This window comes from Adiantum capillus-veneris, chromosome 15 (genome assembly GCF_014529385.1).
Source record: "Adiantum capillus-veneris isolate H3 chromosome 15, ASM1452938v2, whole genome shotgun sequence".
NCBI classification, from domain to species: domain Eukaryota; kingdom Viridiplantae; phylum Streptophyta; class Polypodiopsida; order Polypodiales; family Pteridaceae; genus Adiantum; species Adiantum capillus-veneris.
In genome coordinates this window covers 12,878,837-12,885,292 of record NC_140945.1, presented here as the reverse complement: position 1 = coordinate 12,885,292, position 6,456 = coordinate 12,878,837, and the positions used below count along the sequence as shown (strand labels likewise).

Genomic DNA, 6,456 nt, shown 5'->3' with positions numbered 1-6,456 from the left:
TTTGCTGCTTGTTGTTTTGTGTATGTGCTATCTAGTCTTGTTCCCCCAAGTGTGTGACTTCCTCCCTCTTCAAAAACCTTTCATCCAACCTATTTGGCCTTAGCCCTTGATTTGAGTTGGTAAAGTTATCCAGGTGCTATTATTGTTGTTCCTCCACTCTCTACTAATCTATAAGAACTACATTCAAGGCTATTTCACCTATTCTTTGATGCTAGCATTTGTTCTATCTTTTTGGTCCCATACTTCTGCATAACTCCTCTTGATGCATCACTCTCCTCCAACTTCTAGTATTATTGGTTTTAATATGGATTCTTCTATTTGGTCCTTGTATAGCCAATCTTTGGCCTACATAATCATGTATGGTGCCTACACTTCTTAGCCATGGTGTTTCTAAGAGCATACTATACACATCATGGACATCTAGCCTACCATAACTTGGTTTTAAACTTTTCTAATCGGACTCTAATTTGGAGGTTTTCAATCAAACCACTAGCTTGGACAATCCTTTTGGTTTGCCATCCTAATTTCAAAAGGATTAGGCTTCATATATTGAATCCCTAGTTTCTATTTGACGTGCTCCACCAAAACCATGTATACATTCGTTTCTTTGATGGTGGTTCCTTCAGATGCCTTGTGAGAACTTTTATTTTCTCAACATAGCTCCTAAGAGATAGCTTCCCTTGCCCGATTTTATCCAACTCACAAAGAATAATCTCATTCCCTTGATTCTCACTATATTTAAGCAAGAATTCTTTCTTCAGTTTGTTGTATATCCTCAATTTACAAGCTAGATAATGATAGTACCATTTTCATGCAACATCTTCTAGCGTTTAAGGAAAATACTCCGCCCAATCATCTTTATCTATATTGTTCAAATCAACATATTAATCAAAGGGTTGAATATGAACGTCTGGGTCATCTCTGCAACTACCTTTCAAAGTGGGAAATGCTATTTTAGGATCTCTAGATTTCTTCCCATGTGTATAGTGAATGTGATGATTTGACTCCCTTTTCCAAAATTTGGGTTTATCATTGAGATCAAGTTTTCTCTCCTGATGTCTGTGCTAGAATGGTCAATGTATGGTTCCCATCTCTCATTGTAGTTATCATCAATCTCTATAACTATGTCAAAGATTCTTTGCTTGACCAAATTTTGTGTGTGATCCTAGTCGTTTACTATGCCTGTTAGTATCACTGGAAAACCTTCTTGCCACCCTCCACAATCTGAGATGGTGCCTTCCTTATGGATGCGTAAAGATAAGTAATTTAAGGGAGTTGTTAGTTAATCCCACATAAGCTTATGGTATCGGAAAAGGCATCTACTCCAATCATGTTTGGATATATTTAGGGATTCTCACTTAGAGGGATAAACACCAAAATAACATATTCACTACTACCAACAAAATAGAACACTAAAAGACTCGGCTTGGGTCTAACCACTAGGGAAAAATCTTTGCACCCATTCAAATTTGGCTAGATTGCTACCTTGAATGGATTGACTCGGTGATACTTGGCATCTCAAGATATCCTTCTGTGCACTAGATGACATGGGGATATTGCAAATATTTGATTGACTATGGATTCTAATTTGGAGATTGATTCTTGAATAAGAGCTATAAGTCACCAATGTGATTGCCAGAATGGAATAAGTTAGTCACTTGATAGATATTCCAAACTTGGAAATTTAGAGCTAGGTGCTAGATCTCAAATCAAATAAGATGAACATAATCAGAATTCAAAAGACTAGATTGAGAATTCATACAGACAACTAAACTGTAATAAAAGGCTTCATATAACATGGACTGAGACAACTAGAAGTATAGATTTAGATTCATAAACTGGTTCATAAGTGCAAAGTCGAAAAGTACCATTGGTACGACACTTAGTACCCACAAGTTCTATAAGATGCATAACAACTAGAGTTCAAAATATACAAGAATTCCAATAGATAAAAAAGTTCCAATCCCCAAAGTGAGATCAATGGGTCATATTTATAGGTAACGCATTGGGGTCTGATTGGTTGCTCAGTTACATAGTGACGGATTACTGCAGGGAACTCCACTAGGTAGCTCGCCCAATTGAACCCTCATGCAAGGTATTACTTGAGCCAATTTCCACCTTCTACAAAAAGCTTCTCCTTACCATTCTTCATTATAAGGCATTCCCTCTCAAGCCTAAGAAGCAACCAATCATCTTCCTTCAGTTGCAAGTTGTGTCCATGCTTATGTGATGCCTTCTTATATGATTCTTCATAAATTTGCAAAGCCTCTTTAACCTTGGCAAAAGAAATCTTTAGATGCTATACAAAATGATCTTCCCAGAAAATCATGTCCTCAATTGACAAGATAGAAAAAACCTTCTTGCCACCCTCCACAATCTGAAAATGGTGCCTTCCTTATGGATGCGTAAATATACGTAATTTAAGGGAGTTGTTAAGTAATCCCACATAAGCTTATGGGGTCTGAAAAGGCATCTACTTTAATCATGTTTCGATATGTTTAGGGATATCACCTCTAGGGATCAATACTAGAGTAACATATTCACTAATACCAACAAAATAGCACACTTAAAGACTTTATAACCCATGGCTTGGGGTCTAACCACACACTCACTCAAAGTTGGCTAGATTGCTAACCTTGAAAGGATTGACTCGGTGATATCTAGCATCTCGAGCTATCCTTTCAAGAAGATAAAAGACAAGGGGTAGGAGAAGCAGAGAGAGAGAGAGAGAGAGAGAGAGAGAGAGAGAGAGATATTATGGCACAAGTATTATGAGACAATGACTCTTTATATTAATCATACAATCTCTTTTGATCATACCTCAATGAAAAATAAAATTAGTTTAACATATGAGAATTTGAAGCAAAAATTAGTGTGTCAAGGGCTACTAATGTGGCAACCTTCCAAAGTCCAAAATTTTAGGGGTGAAAATTTGCCATGAACTTGACACTTTTAGTAGAGATGAAGAGATGTTTCCTCTTTTAAATCCATGAGGAGGATGTCTTATGGCTAGGTACTTACGTTCTTCAGCCTTCAAAAAATTTATGGGTGACTGCTACATTTTTCCTTCAAAACAAGGGATAGACATTGGGTGGTGTTTTGTACCTAGGGTAGCCCCCTTGGAGGCAAGCATGGTTGTGTAATTCCTCTGCTCGATAATTTTCTTGATAATGGGACCATAAAAGTGACACTTAAGGCAGCATCTCCAACTTCTTGTCGAATCCTACTCAAATACATGTTTCCACTCAATGAAGTACTCTAAGAACTCTGTGAAGGTTGCAAGCTGCTTCATGCTTTTAATAACAATCAAGTTGTGTTCAAGTGGATCATAGCGACATGCACTCACATATTCTCTTGGATCTTAGGATTGGTTAGCATTAGTAGGGGATGTTTATTGTGTAGGCTTTATCCTTTCTTTTGTAATTGCAAGCGTTTCTTACATGTGTATACAAGCATAGAAACTAGTAGGTAGTGCACGATTCCAATAAAGGAGATTCATTTTCTAAAGCCATACTTACCCTTGGCAAAAGCTTCTCCTTATTCTTCATCCTTGTAAGGCATGCCCTTTTAAGGCTAAGAGGCAACCAATCATGTTGGCAAGTTGTGTCCATGCTTTTTTGCTGCCTTCTTATGCTTTTCTTGAGACATTTGCAAAGCCTCTTTGACCTTGGCAAAAATAGTCTCTAGATTGCTAACCTTGAATGGATTGACTCGGTGATATCTAGCATCTCGAGCTATCCTTGAGTAGAATATGAGACGAGAGAGAGAGAGAGAGAGAGAGAGAGAGCATGGTGATTTGCTCCCACCACAAACCGCCAAAACCATCCTAGCATAAAGAGCATGGATGATAAAAGAAAATCCAACCATAAGACACGACGGGCATAGTTCACTATGAATTAGTGCGTCGCTCATAATTTATCTAAGCAAGTTTTGGTAACAAACATCAAATCTTGATGAAAGACTTAGCAGTCATCCTCAGCTAGCAAAGCATTACCATAAGAATAACATAAACATATAAGCATGTGCGATTCCTACGCAAAAGAGGCCTAAGGCAATATAATCCTAGGAGCTCGGCCTAGTTAGGGCATCTCGAGAGAGTAATTCGGCAGAATGTTGGAAACTGAACGAGAAGAGGAGAGAGCTGTCAAGAAACCGTAGTGTTGGGGGAAAAGTAGCCTTAGGCTTGAGCCGGTTAGAAATTGATGTAGTGGATGGATGGGCTTAATTAAAGGGCAAGTTGCTTTTAGCGCATGAAAATCAATTGATCCCACAGGGCAAAGCATGAAGCGAAGCAGGTATAAAGCACAGAGAGGGCACGCTGGGTTGCTCATACCTTTCTCGGCCTTTTGGCTATGGTCAAGTGTAGTATCCGTTCTTATCGGGCCACATGATATTAACCTAATTTTTCTCACATGACATCTGATACGTCGCCTCTGTATTGCACTGCCTAAGAGGCCTGGCGCACCCCCCTCCCAACCTCATATTCAAAAACTGCCCATGACGATGTGCTCTTTGGTGGGTTGCGGAGAATCGGGATTTCTCTGCAGGATTTTGCTACAATGGTGTATGTTGCTGGTGGGGTTCAATTTTCTTGCTTTGGGATGAGGAGCCCCACCGAGAGAGCGTTCATGGGACCTTTTGAGGAGCCCCACCGAGGAGATGAGAGTATTCACTTCCTGTTTCATTCGCTATGCAATGGGATGGAGGTGGAGATCCTGTTTCATTCGCTTACAAAGCCCTCATCCGCCCTTTCAAAGCCAGATTAGCACCATGGGCATATCCAAGCATCTGGCTTGGCAATACCAAACTCCTTGGTAAAACATCCCGACTCCTAGTGCACGCCGGAATCCCAGCCAACCAAGGTCTCTCGGAGCTGTCACCCCCTTGGTTCCAAACAGAATGGCTCCATAAAATTGATCGGGTTGCAGCCGGCTTCTTGCGCCTCCGTTTTCGTTGCGTAGAAGCCGTGTTTTTTCATCCAGAGGCTTAAAGACACAAACAGATCAACTTATTGAATGACAATGAAAAGAAGAATGAACATTGGAGTCCTCGAACAAACTAAGACTTCAAGATTAATGTCATGACATCATGTATACTTGGTGAGCCAAAGGCACTTTTCCAGGTATCTGAACGCACAAGACACCACGTGTCATTACTTCAGTGGAGCTTTTCATGCTATCAATAAAAAAGCCAAGTAATAAAATAAAAGCGTTGCACATACAGCAATTCGCGCACTGTCGCAGCCATCACCTTTGCCCTCACAGCTAGGAGCAGTTCAGCAGTTACGCAGGTTTGCAGGTACGAAGTTCCAGCAGTTCGCAGGTTCAGTAGCTAGGAGCAGTTCGCAGCAGTGACACTGGTTCCACAGCTTCGCTCCCAGCAGTACACAGTTCTCACAGGTTTGTTGAAGAGAGAGAGAGAGAGAGAGAGAGAGAGAGAGAGAGAGATTCATGGCCGTATCTATTTATTATTGGCTCAACTCCAGGTTATGCCAATTGATCATCGATTGAAATCTGATATCTTCTGTTTCAGTAGCACTAGACTCATGGCCGATTCACATGGCCGTAACTATTTACTGTTGACTCCAGATTATGCCAATTGATCATCGATTGAAATCTGATATCTTCTGTTTCAGTAGCACTAGATTCATGGTCGATTCACATGGCCGTAACTATTTATTGTTGACTCGACTCCAGATTATGCCAACTGATCATTGATAGAAATAAGATATCTTTTGTTTCAGTAACACTAGAATAGACCTGTCCCATATATGTGTGTGTGTGTGTGTGTGTGTGTGTGTGTGTGTGTGTGAGAGAGAGAGAGAGAGAGAGAGAGAGAGAGATTCATGGCCGTATCTATTTATTGTTGGCTCGATTCCAGATTATGCCAATTGATCATCGATTGAAATCTGATATCTTCTGTTTCCGTAGCACTAGATTCATGGCCGATTCACGGACCTCTGCCATGAGAGAGAGAGAGAGAGAGAGAGAGAGAGAGAGAGAGAGAGAGAGAGAGAGAGAGAGAGAGAGAGAGAGATTCATGGCTGTAACTATTTATTGTTGACTCGACTCCAGATTATGCCAGCTGATCATCGATAAAGATATGATATCTTTTGTTTCAGTAGCACTAGAATAGACTTGTGCCATGAGAGAGAGAGAGAGAAGAGAGATTCATAGTCGTATCTATTTATTGTTGACTCCATTCCAGATTCTATTTTAGTAGCACTAGATTCATGGCCGATTCACAAACCTCTGCCAGAGAGAGAGAGAGAGAGAGAGAGAGAGAGAGAGAGAGAGAGAGAGAGAGATTCATGGCCGTAACTATTTATTGTTGACTCGACTCCAGATTATGCCAGTTGATCATCGATAGAAATCTGATATCTTTTGTTTCAGTAGCCCTAGAATAGACCTGTGCCATGAGTGAGAGAGAGAGAGAGAGAGAGAGAGAGATTCATGG

General features: G+C 40.4%; 1 pseudogene; it reads left to right on the top strand.

The window, feature by feature from the left end:
• The first annotated feature begins 4,329 nt into the window (after positions 1 to 4,329).
• On the top strand, positions 4,330 to 4,470 carry LOC147440294 (U2 spliceosomal RNA; annotated as a pseudogene).
• The last annotated feature ends 1,986 nt before the right edge of the window (positions 4,471 to 6,456 follow it).